Raw genomic sequence first — 17,867 nt, 5'->3', positions numbered from 1 at the left:
GTTTAGTTTCTAGAGCAAAGTTTCCTGCATATTCCCCCATACTTCTCCTTCAACCCATGCACGGTACTAAGTACTATAGGTTTTGATACGTTTTGTGTTTGGGATTTTCATTTAAAAAAAAAAGGAATTCAGAGTACAGTGTTGTTAGCAGAATTTAGAGCTTTATGGAAGGGATCCTGAACATTTCATATCCAGAATTGTTACGGGTGATGAAACAGGTTCATTATTGGGATCCTGAGACAAAGCAAGAATCGATGGAATGGAAGCACAAGGGTTCTCTCCACCCAAAAAATTTCTGGCACAACCTTCAGCTGGCAAGATTATGGCCACCATTTTTTGGTATGCTGAGGGAATGTTTCGCATTCACTACTTGGGACACGAGCAGACAGTCAGTGGGGAGTCATGCATCTCTACCGCACAACCTAAGCGATGTCATAAAGGGAAAACGCTGTGAAAAACGTTCTAGAGGTGTGCTGCTTCTTCACGACAATGCACCGGTGCACAAGTCGCATGCTGTTGCTTTGAGAGACTGTGACTTTACATAATTTACCCATCCATCTTACAGTCCGGATCTGTCCCCAGTGACTATTTGCTATTTCGACACCGCAAGATGGATAAAGTACCTGCCCGGCACCCAAAGGTCGCGGGTTCGATTCCCGCCTCGGGCTTGGATCAAAGTACTGCAAAAACCTTGGGAGGTGCAATATGGCCACAGAAGCCGATGCGCCAACAACTACCAAATCAATCAAAAAATCAATCAAGACACCGCAAGAAAAACTTATGTGGACGCCGCTTTGTTGATGACAATGAACTGAAGTAAACAATTTCTGCGTTCTTTGACGGACAGGACAAAGAATTTTATTTGTCTGGTATTTCCTCATTGCCAACAAAATGGAACAAGTGTATTGAAGTTCAGGGGAGTTACATTGAAAAATAAAACCAGATTTTTGCCTCTATCTAATTTTCATCATAGGTAGATAGACAATCTACCTATTCTTTTTTTCCGTTTTTTCTTTATGACATCCCTTAGGTTGTGCAGTAAGGATGCATATGACCAATCCTTTGTATAAGGCAATGGTTAGGCCACACCTTGAGTACTGTATACAGGTCTGGAAGCCTCATTTTAGGAAGGATGCAGAGTTGCTGGAACGAGTATAGAGAAGTGTAACAAGATTGGTGAGAGGAGCAAAGGGGTGCGCTTACGAAGAGAGGCTTAAGTTCTGCAAGTTGCAGCATCTGGAGACTAGGCACCTGAGAGGTGATCTGATTGAGGTGTATAAGGCCTTGAATGGTTAAAGCAGGCTCAATGCTGACAGGATACTTCCGCTTGCTCAGACTAAGAACCTGAGGGGGCATAGATTCAAATTGAGGAATGACAGTTGTAGAATAAATGTGCGGAAGTTTGCCTTTAGCCCAACGGGTAGTTTATTGCTGGAACAAACTTCCATCTGTTGTTGTGGAAGTTGATAGCTTAAATAAATTTAAGGCTGAACTAGACAAACATTTGGAGTGACCGGATGGGTGAAATTGGAAGATTTTTTTTTTTTTTTTTTTGGCTGATGCTCTATAAGCTTGCTTTCTTGCATCATATGCCTCAACTGATGTTAATGCTAATTTACTGAACGCCCTTTGTAGCTAAGCCATTGCGTATGGCTGCAGTAACAGCGAAGTTGCTGATGCGGGGAACTTTTTATCTGAAGAATAATCAAAAGTATAAATGAAGCTTATTCAAATATTTCGATGGAAAGTTTTTTCTTCTTTTATATATATAACCTGTGGGTTACAAACTAAAACCTTATCGCAATGTTTGGATGTGCCCCTGCCCATAACAGCAAACAACCTCATTCCCGGAAGTGTTGCTAACCATTGTTTACATCGGTAGTTTGTTTACATTCACATTCCATCTGCTTGTTACAATTTTTTTTTTTTTTTTTTGTGAAATCTGTGGGATGCTGTACAAAGTCTGGATTCCTTATGATAAATATCAAAACACATGCTGTTTTTCTTTGATCGGTGTGACGTCAAAAGTCAATTAATCTTGAGTTCCGTCTCAAGGCGCTGAAGCTTATGGCTGCACTTGGAGTTGAGCTGAGGCTGATTTTTCCTTGTTGATGATATTTGTGCAAGTTTCGTTACACACCAACAGCCTTTGGATTCTTATTAGCCAATTTTTTACATCAAAATAAATAACATCCATCGTGTCTTTACGAACGTGATGTTTTAAAAGCGTTATCAAGATTTTTCAGCTTTCTTTTAGGTAAGTAATCCCAAAGTGGTTATTAACTAGCCATAAACTGTTTATTTTCTTCGAGGGCTGCAGATTAAATTTTAATAAGCATTTATTTCTTCAACTACTAAAAATCCAGTATGGTTGATTTAGGTTTGCAAAGACCCTATTGAAGTAAACAGAATTTCAGGACGAATTACAAAGATGAGATTGAAATTAAAGATGTTTACAATTTTTTAAAGTCGATAATGGCATATTTTCAGTTAGGTACTCTAGAATTTAATAGAAAAAAAACTTTATATATATATATAGTGCTCTTTGACTTAGTAAATAAGAAGTTAAGGCAAAACATTCTTATAAATGTCTTAGCTCTTGCATCACATGACTATATATGACGTAGCTCTGAAGTTTTCCATAAGCACAACTAATTGTCATCTTGCAACATAAAACATGAAGGTGAACCGGGTTGAAAATGCTGCGATGCAGACAATGTATCTCTACCCAGTAAATTAAAATTATTGTATAATTGGGTTTGGGAGCTGGAAATTCTAATCTACTTCATTTGGACTTGCACTTTAGAGATATTAGGAAAAAACTGCCAAGGCGAAAACAAAAAAACGCATTAGTTTATTGTGATTAACTGATGTAATTACATGTGAAAAATACTTAGGAAACTGGTATTTAACTGTTTTGCCTATTCGCATGCTACTAAATCCAACTTTGTAATTAAAGGCTCTTGCCTTTTAATTCGTTTTCTTTGTTGTGATGTGCATTATACATATATAAGTGTTTGGACTCATTAAGTTATACATAATTTTATTCCGTCAATTTATTGACATAAGGAGGAATATGGAATTGAAAGGACTGTTATGAAAACAAAATAGTCCTTTTGTTTGTAAACAGAACAGTATATTTATATCATATTAGTATTAATAATGGAAAAATAATACAAACAAGACTTATTTTGTCACTCTTAGCAAAACAAAATAACAAAAAAAAGTAACCTAATATCATCTGAGTGCCTGTTCATATTTTATTAATATTAATAGAGGCAATGATGCAAGAAAGCAAGCTTATACAGTATCAGCCAAAAAAAAAAAAAAAAAAAAAAGAGTTAATTTTTTTAGTTGGGGGGGGGGGGGGTAAGGCAAGAAATGGTTTAGAATGAGAAAGTAAAATTTTTATCTTTAATTCTTACATTATATATAATAAGATGAGGAAAAAACATCATTATAAACAAGTCTTGTTATCAAAAAAAAAAAAAAAAAAAAAAAAAACCATACTAACTTTTCAGACAAATTTCAGGAGAGTGAACAGCTGAAAAAAAAAAAAAAAAAGGAAACTGAAACCCCAAGAAAAAGTTATCATAGTAATGACTGCTTTTAATGCAATTTCCTCCCCAGAAAATTTTGCTAGTTGGGTGGCATTATGAAGTAGCCATGTGGGGAAGTGCAATACTTTGCAATATTATAAAATTTTCTGTTATTTATAAATGTGACTTAAGTGATCCAGAGCAAAAATTAATTGAATAATTTAACATTATATGCTCCTGTCACGTTGATCTCGATTGCATAGTATGTTTGAATTAATATTGATCGAGATCAGTGAGCAGTGCCATACAGTACTGCGAGAATCACTTAAATTTTAGTTGGGCGGTCAGTTAAATTTGCTGGGTGATGTACCCATTCGATAGGTCCTGGGGAGAACACCGTAATGTATATGGTGCCAAAAAGATTTTTTTTTTTTATAGAGCCAAACTTTTCGAACTGAAGAATAATTGATGATAGAGATCTAAAAGTGAATATTATAGTGGAGGAATATTAGATTTGGTGCATTATGGCTTAAGCTGCTGATGCATCATTAAAAACAAACTCAGTCAACTGGAGGAATACTAAAATTCACACTGCTGTAATTCTAATAAATATTTAAATTCCTAAGTTTTATTGTTTGTGGTGTACAGATACTCCAACATGTCAACTAGGCAGTTAAATTTGTTTAAGCCTTTTGGTTCTACAGCATTAGGCAAGTAGTAATTAACTATAAGGGAATTTTCTTATTCCAGTCTACAGTTGTTTTTCCTTGATTTAAGTACATGTTCATATGAGTATACTAAATTTGGAAGGTTTTTGTTAGAAGTGGCAACAGCAAACAAATGTCCTTCATTACTTAGTATACTCAAACCTTTCAGAGGTTTGAATTATCTCTCTCAGTATATACAAGGGGGTATCAATAAGTTTTTCCCCGTTATTGTGTTTTACATGTCCCAGAAGGTTGAGTTTGGAATATTTATTTCTTGTTCTCTATGTAGTTACCACCCAAAGCAACACATTTTTCCCATATTTTGCAGCACTTCCTTAGTCCATTTTTGTAAAAGGATTCACCATATTCTTGTCATATAAATTACCTTGCATTGCCAAAAGAAATGCTTTCCATACAAAAATGATTTCAGCTGCAGAAAGAGAAAGAAATCAGAAGGTGCCAAAGTCAGAGGAATAAGGCCAGTGTGGCAAGATAATGAGGTGCATTGTTATGAAGCAACTGCATGCTTTTGTTGAACATTCTGTCTTGCTTTTCCTTAATTGCTGCTTGTAATTGCTTCAGTAAGTTGCTGTAGTAATGTGGATTGATGTTGGTACCCTTCTCCATGCAATCTATAAGAATAATGCAGATATAATGCTTGAATATTGGCAGCAATACCTTTCCCACAGATGGTTCTACTCTGGCCTGTTTGGGAATCAAAGATGGATGATTCCATTATTTTGAAACGTGTTTTGTTTCTGGGTCAAAGTGATGTATCCACAATTCATCCCTATTCACTATTTGGGGAGGGGGGGGACAGGTCAGGATTGCTGTCACACATGAGATCATTTCAGCAGAGCAGGACTGCTTTTTTTCCTTACTGAAGATGTGAGAAAGTGAGGAATCTATCGTACTGAGACCTTATTCATATTCAAATCATGAATTATGTTCTCCACTGATCCAAAGCTTATGAACTGTCTCCACTAATGTTTTACATCATATGATGGACAGATATCCCCCATACACTGTAGAACTCTCTTCGTGGATAGTCCTTGGCCGTTTGCCTTGCGTAAACAGGAATTTGATATTCAACTTTATCCATGATGACATTGTCACACATTCAGCTCTGTAACAAAAGAAACATAAAAGTTAGAGAAATAAAACTTCTGTCATATATTACTGGATAAATAAGCAATACAGCCAATAAAACATAATGTTCATAGACTACACAGAAAATGGTAAGGGGAATAACTTTTTGATACTCCCTTGTATATAAAAATTCCTGTACCTCCTATTGTTGCAGTTTAGCTTGGATATTGCGTAGTCTACAGTAGTGGTTCCTGAACTACTGAGATTTACGAACCCCTTCAAAAATCAAAACAAGTTTGCGAACCCCTTCAAAAAAGAAAACCCAGTATGAACACTGGGTTTTCTGAAAAGAAAATTCAAAGTTTAATGTGTGAAACAACTCACCTTTATTCTTATTTTTATATAAATACATAATAATAACTTTATCATCAATTTGCTATACATAGAGGCGCCTCCGTAGCCAGGTGGGCAGGAGCAGCAGTGCGTAGCACATGCTTCTTGATTAGACCGGGGTTCGAGCCCGTGAGCCACCAAATACGGAGGATGCGGAAAGGTCAGGGAATGACCACCGCATATCCCCGGAGCAATATGGCCTTAGTTGCTAATGCTCCTAAAAACCAAACAACAACAACAACAGCTATACATAGAACAAATAATTTGATATATGGATACAATTATATACACTAATTGTATTGAAAATAAGTAATGTTCTAGGATTTTTTTTTTTTTTTTTATGTGAACCCCAAACATGAGAGGTATTAGAACCTATAGTACTTAATACCGTGCTTGGGTTGGAGGTTGAGAAAACAAAAGAAGATATTTGTTGACATTGGACTTGAGCTTCTGTAGATTGTAATTTTCAGGAAATACGTATGAAGGAAGGTTGTTCCAGAAAACGGCAGTTGAATGAATAAATGAGGAAGATGAAAAGTTGGTTCTGTGGGTTTCAAGTTGGACAGTAAATGGATGTTGGCTGGTGGCAGCACGTGTTCGGACTGTTTTGAAAGAGAGAGCGGGAATTATAGAAGCCAATTCAGAAGAACAGTGCCCATGGAAGTATCTGTAGAAGTGGCATGCAGCAGAAACAGTACGTCTATGAGAAAGCGAGTGGAGAGACTCTGTTAGAGATGAATCATTAATTAACCTAACTGCCCTCTTCTGAATGGAATTGAGAAGCCTGAGAGAGGTTTTGTGGGGCACCTCCCCAGTGTGGGAACAATATTCCATGGCAGGGCGGATTTGCGATTTATACAGAGTGAGCAGCTGTTTGGAAGAAAAGTAACGCCGAGAGCGAAAAAGAAAACCAAGTTTTTTAGATGCAGAGGAAGGCAATATTTGTAATGTGCTTGTGCCAAGAGAGATTAGAAGTCAGGGTAATCCCCAAAAGAGATATATCATTTTGCTTAGAAATCGGAGTGTCACTAAAGATAAGCTTAGGAGCAGAAGAATCCTTTTTGCGAGATATAAGACAAGACTGAGTTTTAGAAGGGTTGAAATGAACTAAGTTGTCTTTGCCCCACTGGAGAATTACCTGAAGATCGGCATTTAAGGAATTGGTAGCAGATTTTCGAGAAGTTGAAGCTGATTGAGCAGGACAAGGTTTCTCAAAATGGAAAGTGGAATGCAATGTGCTATCATCGGCAAAACTATGGATAGGATTTCCAGTCAATGGAAGAAGGTCATTAATATACAAGAGGAAAAGAGTGGGGAAAAGAACTGAACCTTGGGGGACACCGGCATTAGTGGAGAAGTTAGAAGACAGAGAGCCATCTACCATCACCCTCAGTGAGCGATCAGAGAGAAAACTGGATAACCAATTACTAAAAACAGTTGGCAAACCATAAGATGGAAGCTTGTTTAGAAGACCTTTATGCCAAACACGATCAAAAGCCTTTGAGATGTCAAGAGCAACTACTTGTGTTTCACCGAACCTTTCCATTGAATTAGTCCATAAATGGGTAACATAAGCCAGAATATCACCAGTGGATCGACACTGATGGAATCCATACTGGCGATTGTTGATCAGACGGAAGGTTTCTAGGTAGTTTAAGGGTTGGCGGTTAATTGATTTCTCCATTACTTTAGAAAGAGTAGAAGTAATTGCAATGGGACGATAATTGGATGGGAGGGATTTGTCACCCTTTTTAGGAACTGGTTGAATATGATCAAATTTCCAAGCAGAAGGAAAAACACCTTTGGAATAAGAAAGTGAAAAAAGGCGGCAAAGAATAGGAGTAAGTTCAGGAGCACAGGTTTTGAGAACAAGTCGAGAAATACCATCAGGACCTGGAGCTTTCTTAGCATTAAGATTCATCAAAATCCTTCTGATATCCTTTTGATGGAAGACCACAGGCGGCATTGAATGGAGCGTGTTGGGAATGGTGGGAGGTGTTTTACCAAGATCATTAATAGATGAGCTGGAAGAAAAATGGGATGCTAGCAGGTCAGCTTTATCCTCGGCTGAAGTGACAACAGAACCATCTGGTTTGGACAGAGGTGGGAGCAGAGATGGGCAAAAGTTGCGGCCAATAGCTTTGGCAAGAGACCAAAATGCTCGGCTACCATTAGGGCAAGAAGCAAGTTTTCTACTCTTAGCCTATTCAAACTCTAGTTTGGACTGATTGATAACTGCTTTACAATTGTTGAGAGCTTTGGTGTAAGCAGAAAATGAAACTGAAGAATTAGAAACAAGCCAGTTACGATATGCAACATTCTTCTCTTGAACAGCCTTAGCACATTTATTGGAAAACCAAGGTTTAGATAAAGGATGAGATTTTAAAGTGGAATGTAGGATAAAGAATTCCATTCCTGCAAGAATAATTTCACTGACACGATCTGAGCAAATGTTGACATCGGAAGTTTTGAAACAGTAATCCGACCAAGCAAAAGAAGAAAAGAAGTCTAGCAGGTCATCCCATTTTACATTCTTGTAATGCCAAACAACACGAGGTTGGGAATAGCCATGAGATAAAGGTTCCATTGGAGAAGAGACAATCACCAAGTTGTGATCTGAAGTGCCTAAAGGACCTCTCACTTCGACCGTTTACTTAGAAGGGTTGTTTGTGAGAAAAAGATCAAGCGTATTGGCTGTATGATTAGCATTGTCCGGTATTCTTGTAGGTAAATGAACAATCTGTGCTAGGATGAAGTTCATTGTGATTCTGTCAGTATAATTTTTAAGAAAATAAACACATATTACTTGATACCTTCTGAACGTTTTGCAGACCCCCTAGAACTGGTCTTTGGACCCCAGTTTGAGAAACGCGGGTCTACATGAAGCATGAGATTAACATTAGCATTAGTTGAGGCATATGATGCAAGAAAGCAAGCTTATACAGCATCAGCCAAAAAAAAAAAAAAAAAAAACCCTTTCCCATTTCAACCATCCAGTCACTCCAGATGTTTATCTAGTTCAGCCTTAAATTTACTTATGCTATCAACTTCAACAACAACAGATGGAAGTCTGTTCCAGGAATCAACTACCCGCTGGCTAAAGGCAAACTTTCGCACATCTATTCTACAACTGTCTTTCCTCAGTTTGTATATATGTCCCTCAGGTTCTTAATCTGAGCAAGCAGAGGTATCCCGTCAGCATTGAGCCTGCTCAAACCATTCAAGGCCTTATACACCTCGATCAGATCACCCCGTAGGTGCCTAGTCTCCAGATGCTGTAACTTGCAGAACTTAAGCCTTTCTTTGTAAGCGCACCCCCTTTACTCCTCTCGCTAATCTTGTTGCCATTCTCTGTACTCGTTCTAGCAACTCTGCATCCTTCCTAAAATTAGGCTTCCAGACCTGTATACAGTACTCAAGGTGTGACCTGACCATTGCCTTATACAAAGGGATAATCACCTCCTTGTCTCTGCTAGCAAAATTCCTATATATCATTGACAAAACTACATGATCTGCTCTGGCAGCCCATCTGTGCTGCCCAGAGAACTTCATTCTCCACCTCCCTGAGTTTAGTACCACACAGTTGGTACATTTCTCTTGTGTTACTGCTACCCATATGCAGTACTTTGCATTTGTCAATGTTAAACTTCAGTTGCCACTTCTCAACCCATCTGCCTAGCTTTTCTAGATCCTGTTGCAGTAGCATGCTGTCTTTACTGATATTAACAACCTCGCCAACCTTTCTATCATCTGCCAACTTGGACATTAAGTCTGATATACCTTCATCAATATCATTGATAAATACACAAAACAACAATGGGCCCAGTGCAGTGCTGACCCCTGGGGGACTCCACTAATAACATTAGTCCACATAGAGCAGTGTCCATTTATTACCACTCTCTGCTGTCTCCCACTCAACCATCCCTTTATCCATTGCAGTAACTTGCCCTTAATGCTATACCACTCGAATTTGTACAGCAGGTTTCCCTGTGCAACAGTATCGAAAGCTTTCCAGAAATCCAAGTACAGTAAATTATTTTTTGCATACAGTTCCTTTGTGACCACATCATAATATCCAATCAGATTGGTCAGACAAGACTTCCCCTTAACAAACCCATGCTGTGTCTTGTCTAGGTGATCCTGTATCACCTCTTTAACCAGTGACTCCATTATTTTCCCTGGAACAGAAGTTCAACTAACAGGTCTATAATTATTTGTGTCACCCTTTGAACCCCCTTTGTGAATTGAGGATATATTTGCACATCTCCAGTCCATGGGGACCTCCTCTGATTCCAGGGATGCTCTCATAATTATGGTTAAGGGTTTGCTTACTTCCCTTGCTGCCCCCTTTATTATAACTGGATAGATTACATCTGCCACAGGTGCCTTTTTTATGTTTAACTTCAGCAATTTCTCCTCCACTTTGCCCTCAATTATTGCAAAATCACTTAGCTGCCTTTTAGAGTTTGATAAACATCTGGCATTCCCCTTCTTGAATAACTCATCGTGTAGATGCACAATACTCATTCAGTTTTTCAGCTATCTGAGCAGGATCATGAATAGTCGAACCACCAACATCAAGTGGACTAATCTGATTCATCCCCTTCCTTCTAGAGTTTACATAAGTAAAGAACACTTTGCTGTTTTTCTTTGCATCCTTTGCCAAAGATTTCTCGTAATCTGCCTTTGCCTGCCTAATCTCCTTTGTGACTTGATTACAGACTAGCTTATATCTGCTATAGGCTTCTGTGTCGCCTGATAATTTATATGCATCTCATGCATTTTTCTTCTCTGCCTCGAGCCTCATTAATTCTTCCGACATCATCAGTTGATCCCACTGTATAGAGTTTAAAAACTGTCTTAGACCACTGTAGTCACCTTTACAAAAACACTTCTCTTTACCCTTGATGGTAGTTACATCTTTAATTAAATTCCACATCAGTACACTGTGATTCAAATTCCTCATGCATGAATAATCACTGCTTATAATCAGATCAAGAGCAACTTTCTCTCTAGGCTGCTGCTCATTACAATAGAAGCAGTGCAAGAATCGCTTTTTCTTCTGCCTGCGGCTACTATTAATCTTTTAGTCTGTGAATCCCCTCAAGCTAGCAGTTTTCCAACCCACCTAACACTGTCTCGATAGCATCAGCAAATATTCTTGCACCCTTTCTATTTAAGTGTATCTCATCCCTGTAGAAGCAGTCTCTCCTGCTAGCAATGAAAACCAGCACAGTGTTTGAATATATTTTATTCGCTGGTGGATAAAATATTTCAGTGAATTAAAGGTTATTTTATTACATTGTTTTTTTTTTTAACTTTTGAATTTGTCCAAATATCTAATGTCACTTTTAGCATTAAGGTAAGGAAGTTTTCTGATTTTTCTAGTTTATAGTTGTTTTGGTGAAAGTTTTTTATTAGTAGTAAAAAAACTTCTTGCTATGCAGGAAACTTATATGAAACTTATTGTTCCTCAGCAGTGTCTGTAAACTGCTTTTTCTGACTGTCTCTGATAGTTGTACACTATATTATAATTAAACAAGTGTGGTTATGTCTACAAGATTGTTATGAAAAAGAAAACACTCTTTTCCACAAAACAAGTAAATGCTACATAATATTAGGGTAACTTCTCAGAAAGATGCAATATTGTTACCTCTATGTAAACCAAAGTTACATGCACTCGCAGCAGTGCAAGATTATGACTCCCCACCCAAGAAGATGCACCCCCATAACCACTGAAGCACAAAAGCCATTTATCTATAGAATAAAAACCAAAGACAGGAAACTCACAAACACCATCTTTTCAAGATACATCAGCACTGGTGATCACCAAAAAGCATCACAAAAAGCACCATCGATGGCTATCCAGCCAAAATGACAATAGAACCAGCCAAATGCCAATAGACCTGAGGGGGTATAGATTCAAATTGAGGAAAGACAGTTGTAGAATAGATGTGTGAAAGTTTGCCTTTAGCCAGCGGGTAGTTGATTGCTGGAACAGACTTCCATCTGTTAAGGAAGTTGATAGCTTAAATAAATTTAAGGCTGAACCAGGCAAACATTTGGAGTTACCGGATGGGTGGAATTTTTTTTTTTTTTTTTTTTGGCTGATGCTCTGTAAGCTTGCTTTCTTGCATCATATGCTCAACTAATGCTAATGCTCCTGTGTGATCCTTAACACAAAAGGAGTAATGAACAAACTCAAATTATAAAATATGCCACAGCCACCACCACCATCCCTATAGATTAAATAAGAAGATGTAACAAACAAAATGCAAATTTACAGGAGTATAAAAGTATTGAAATTTACAGTTCTGAAAATTTACCCTAATTGTAGCATTTACTTGTTTTGTGGTAATAGTGTTTTCTTTGTCATAATAGTTTTATGTGAATCAAAGATTTAAAAAAAAAAAAAAAAATCACAAAAACCACTTATATCTTCACGGACTGATTTCCATGTTGTCCAGGTTTTTCAATCTGTATAACTTGCATATCAGCTTTTCAGCACTCACTCCTACAGACTTAATATCCTCAATACAGATATAAGTTATGCTTGAGAGCTGTTAGCATAATAATTTTATATTATTTCACCAATTCATCATTATAAATATAGTGATTTCACATTAAGCTGTCTGATTATCTTGTACACTTTGGTGCTGTTGCAGAATATGAATATTACCTCTGTGCTTTGCAGAAGTAAGCTACCTCTGCCTTATCTGCCATATTTGTTTGGACACTAGTGGTGACGTGGGCTTCCAATTTGTACTGCAATGCATAATTTCCAATATTGTTGATCTTTACAGTAACCACTGACAAGTCATAAGAACAGAATTTCAACATGTTGGATAACAGAGGTTGCCAGTGAAAAACTCCTGACGTGCATGGACAACTTATATGACATCATCAAGGTGCAGATCATACATCAGCATCAAAATTTCCAGAGACCATAATAATATAAATAATGTATGTTTAAAGAACTTCCCAAGGAATCCAAGAAATATTTTGAGGACCTTGAACTTTTCTTTTAAACTACAGGCATCCCTCACTGATTTTAACGGTTAGTAACTGGCAAATCTTGCAATTGACAAAACAGCAAATACTTAAAAAAAAAAAGGGGTTCCAGATGATTTGGAAAAAGAGAAGTGTAATTTTTAAATAATAGAAAAGAAAAAATATAGTCATTAAATTATGTGTGTAAAAATATATGTTTAATTTGGCAGAGGTAAATGCAGTGGAAATAGAAATTGTTTTAAAGAATTGTGTGATTGAAAGTTGTGTATCTTTATTTTTAATTCTGTTATAAGGTAGTACAGCAGCTTCAGGTTTTCAAGCTCCCAAAACACAAATTGATTTGTGAACACACTCTTGCTTAGATATAATACGCGATAAACCATGTGAACCAGCATATGATCAGAATAGTCAGATGCAGCAAAAATCTCTGAAACCAGGCCAAAAACCATAATAAATTTATATCTATTTACCAGCATGTTTTCATAAATTTAAGAATTATCTAAGATAAAGTTTAAATTTGTGACTCTATTCAGTAGACCATGCTGCTTGTGCCCATGGATAGGCTTAGATTTTTATTTTTGTCATTGTATTTTAAGAGTTTCACAGCTGCTATTGTATGTGTAAATCAAATTAAAAATTGCCAGTTTGTATATAATCTAACAGTTCTCAAAAGGTCTCAAAATGATTGTTCCTTTGTAGAGGAGAGGGACAGTTGAATTACGTACTATATAAGCAAATCTGCCTGTATAGTAGGCTGTGTTTGTAGTATAAAACAGTGGAGGATAATTTAAATGCCTTTATCAAGTCACCATGCAGACATTTGGTTTTGAAATGTTTGCCACTCACAGAATTGGTCTCTCTTAGAAATGCTTCTCATTTCTACTAACTAACCTTATTCTCTCCTATACTTTTTTTTTTTTTTTTGTAAATTTGTATCCTGAAATGGGGTCCCCAAACCTGTATGCATACAACTTCCAAGAAATGTGGTTCAGAGGTTTGCACTGGGCAAAATTTTTTAATTTATCCTATCCATCCAACTGTTGCTTATCCACACCTGACTAAAATCAACCTTTTATTCACAATTAATTACTCAAAATTCATTTGTCTGAATCAGTAGCAGCTCTAATTAGCAAAATTATGAATAGTGGAGGAAAGCTGATCTCAGGGCATGTTCATTATCTCTTTTGTCTGATGAATGTATGTGCAGCCTTTTAGATAATTCCACAACCAGCAAGGTTTGGATCTGTCTGGAGTGTAGTGTGAGTACTTTTTTTTGAAAGCTTTATGGATGAGTTGTGCACTAAACTAATCCCCCACAACCCCAGGGGCTCATATCTGGTGAGCATGGGCTTGGTACACCCATTTTGATCATATACTGTACTTAGATTTCAGTAAAGGTTTTGATACTGTTCCACCTGAAAGAAGTGGAGTTGCTCTGTGTTCAGTGCTGGGCCTCTTATTGTTTTCAGTATTTATTAACAATATTGATGAAAGAATATCAAGTTTAATGTTGAAGTTTGTTGATGATACAAAGATTGGCAAGATGGTCCTATCAAAAATGATAGAAAAACCAGAGTATGCTACTGTGGCATACCTAGAAAAATTAGGCAGATGGGTTGAGAAGTAGCAGTTGAGGCCACTTCTCGGGCCATCTGCCAAATAATTACTACCCAAATGCAATACTTGCATTTATCAGTATTAATTAAGAAAACATTGATGGCTGCTGGGTATTACAATTGGGTACTAATCTCAGAATGACATACATTTGGTGGTACAACACTCCATGCAGTGCCACCACCGGCGCCTCCGTAGCCAGGTGGGAAAGAGCAGCAGTGCGTAGCACACGCTTCTTGATTAGACCGGGGTTAGAGCCCATCACCACCAAATATGGAGAATGCGGAAAGGTCAAGGGAATGACCACCGCATATTCCCGGAGCAATATGGCCTTAGTTGCTAATGCTCCTAAAAACTAAATAACAAACAACCACAAACAGCAGTACCACCAAATGTAAGAAAATGAAAGAGACCCAGGAGTAACTGTATAGTCCAACATGAAGTTTCCTGAATGGTGCACACAGGGCCCCAGATGCCAAGCGTTTCTTAATCCTAACCTTCAGTATACCAAATTTACCAGCTTTAATCAAAACACGTTGCTTAAACTACCAGATTCAGCCCTTTATCCTGAACCTCCTAAGATGCAACAAATGCCAGAAATTTGGTGACTCCCAGGTCATATAGATGCAACATGTCCAAACTGTGAGTGTAAAATTCATATGCAAACAGAATGCAAAGCACCACCACTGCAGTGTCCTAATTGTAGAGTAGAGGCAACCATCCAGCATACTTTAAAGATTATGTACTCTGAATGTTAGGATAAAAAATACAAGAACTTGGGCTGAATTTGAAGTTTCTTATTGGGAAGCAATGAAACAAGTTAAATTAAATATGCCAAAATGCACTTATACTTCTGCTACCCACGGGCACCAATCAAGAGCAGATTAGACAGAAGTGTTGATCACTACTCTGGATCCAGCATCCATCTAAACTACACCTAGTAGATTAAAGTAATAATTCACCATTCAAATTCCATCACCATTGTCAAGTAGCAGAGAAATTGCAAAAATCAAATCCTGTTGAGGTGAAACAATCACACTCATAAAGCATGGATACAAATGATGCAACCTATCAAGAAGAACTGCTTGAAATACATGCAGATGGTATGGAAGATAGCAATGACTTAGGATGCCCCACTTTGCCCAGAAAAGAAAAATCAAAACATTTACTGTTATAAATGTCTGTGGAGGAGTAGCCATACTCTTGGACTCAGGTGACCCTTAAATGCCGATGGGATTCTACCTCTTACCCAGAATAATTGCCTGAGAGGGCATAAATTCAAATGAGGAAAGACAGTTGTAGGGTAGATGTGCAGAAGTTTGTCTTTAGCCAGCAGGTGGTTGATTGCTGGAACAAACTTCCATCTGTTGTAGAAGTTGTTGTTGTTTGGTTTTTAGGAGCATTAGCAACTTAAGGCCATATTGCTCCGGGATATGCGGTGGTCATTCCCTGACCTTTCCACATCCTCCGTATTTGGTGGTGACAGGCTCGAACCCCGGTCTAATCAAGAAGCGTGTGCTATGCACTGTTGCTCCTTCCCACCTGGCTACGGAGGTGCCCCGTAGAAGTTGATAGCTTGAATAGATTCAAGGCAGAACTAGACAAACAGTTGGAGCGAGTGGATGGGTGAAATGAGGAGGGTGTTTTTTTTTGTTGGCTGATGCTATATAAACTTGCTTTCTTGCATTACATGCCTATGCTAATGCTAAACAATCCATTCATAAAAAGCACGTGGATTCATCTTCCTCTTACAAAACCAAATAATGGAACGCATCATACAATGGATTTAGAAGTTTTCTCAGCAACTTCAATGATATCTGTGAACTAATTCACCACTACAATCCTGATGCCATGTACTTACAAGAAACAAATTTGAAACCCCAAAAATTGTACTGTCTTCATGTAAGATAGATATGACACTAACAATGTTTGTGGAGGAGTAGCCATACTCTTGGACTCAAGTGACCCTTCCAGATGCATTCCATTGCAAATCTCCGTAGAAGCCATTGCCACACTTATAGTAATTGTTATCACTCTGACTTGTCTCAATTTATCTTTCGCCTAATCATCCATGTACTATTCAGGAAATCAAAGATCTTGTTTTGCAATTACCATTTCCATTTTGTTTACCAGGCAACTTTTTTAATACAGGCCATCCGTTATGGGGTTCCTCCACCTCAGACAGATGAGGGAAGCTTATTGAAATGCTCATAGACAGAATTTTGATAAGCTTTCCTCACATGTCTGAGGCTCTCCAAACCTCTTTCCAGGTATAGATTGGTATCATTAAAATGGTATCATCATTAAAAGTTCTATCATTAAAAACTTTTAATGATGTTCTCAACAGCAATGATTACCTGCTAATATGTCAGATTTAAATATGCTATTCTTTACTAACAGAAAATCCAGAAAAGTGGAAATTTTCAAATGCCGATTGGATAAAATGCAGCACATACACATCTCATTTGACAACCATATCATCCAATCCTGTTCCATCAACAATATTACTAAGAATATTACAAATCCAATGATAAATCTATGACCTTTGCCATTCCACAATATCAAGTAAGAAATCATCAACAAATAAATTACTGGTGGAATGAAGATTACGACAATGCAAAAAAAAAAAAAAAAAAAAAAAGAGAGGAAAACAAAGCATGGAACTAATTCTGCAAACACCCAACAACTTTCAATCTTATCGATTATAATTGACTTCAAGCAAGAGCCTGTTATATCAGATGGAGAGCAAAAAAAAAAGAATCCTGGATTAAATTTTCTTTTTCAGTTAATAAAAATACTGATGTCAGACTCTGGAGAAAAATAAAACAGTTAAAAAATTTCCTCCATTATCTACTCCAGTACTTAACTGGAATGGACAGGAGTTCTATTCCTACAGAAGTCACAAATGCACTAGGAACCATATTTTTTCAGTTATCCTCCTCACCCATTTCAAAAAAATTAAAGCTGTAAATGAGAAATCCAAATTGATCACTGACACCTGTGCTTTCCATCAACCATTTACAGTGTTTGAACTGCAGCAATCTCTTACCAACTCAAAGAACAGACTGCTGGTCCTGATGGAAGATATGTAATACTCCAAAATTTAGATCAAATATCACTATCTTTACTTCTGGCTCTTATCAATCGAATCTTTACTGAATGCACATTCCCAAGCTCTTTGCTTCATTCCTATGTACTGACAATCCCAAAACCATCCTGTTCTTCACAGCTACGACCGATTTCTCTTACCAGCTGTCCAAGCAAAACACAAGAAAAAATGATACATCATCATCCCACTGAGTTCCAAAACTTGGTTAATAATAATCAGTTTGGATTCTGAAAAAATTAATCATTTCATCTCATGATTAAAGCTGAAGGAAACATCATGAATGCATTCATCAAAAGTGAATATCTTGTCATGATCTGTCTTGATTGAGAAAGCTTTTGACACTACATGGTATTTTGGCATCTTAAAGGATCTATATTCTCTAGGTCTGAGAGGCCATTTACCATA

At 37.3% G+C, this 17,867-nt stretch overlaps 1 protein-coding gene across 1 annotated transcript in view; it reads left to right on the top strand.

Annotated features, from left to right (window-relative positions):
* The first annotated feature begins 2,083 nt into the window (after positions 1-2,083).
* Positions 2,084-17,867, top strand: part of LOC150086240 (E3 ubiquitin-protein ligase RNF185-like) — a 41,800-nt gene continuing 26,016 nt past the window's right edge. The window contains exon 1 of the mRNA XM_090373784.1: positions 2,084-2,257. The gene's annotated coding sequence lies outside the window, so the exon portion shown is untranslated. The remainder of the gene's footprint in view (positions 2,258-17,867) is intronic.

This window comes from Mastigoproctus giganteus, chromosome 5 (assembly GCF_048544385.1).
Source record: "Mastigoproctus giganteus isolate SK-2022 chromosome 5, ASM4854438v1, whole genome shotgun sequence".
NCBI classification, from domain to species: Eukaryota; Metazoa; Arthropoda; class Arachnida; order Uropygi; family Thelyphonidae; genus Mastigoproctus; species Mastigoproctus giganteus.
The sequence above is the reverse complement of the archived record's forward strand: the minus strand, read 5'-3'. Positions and strand labels throughout refer to the sequence as shown.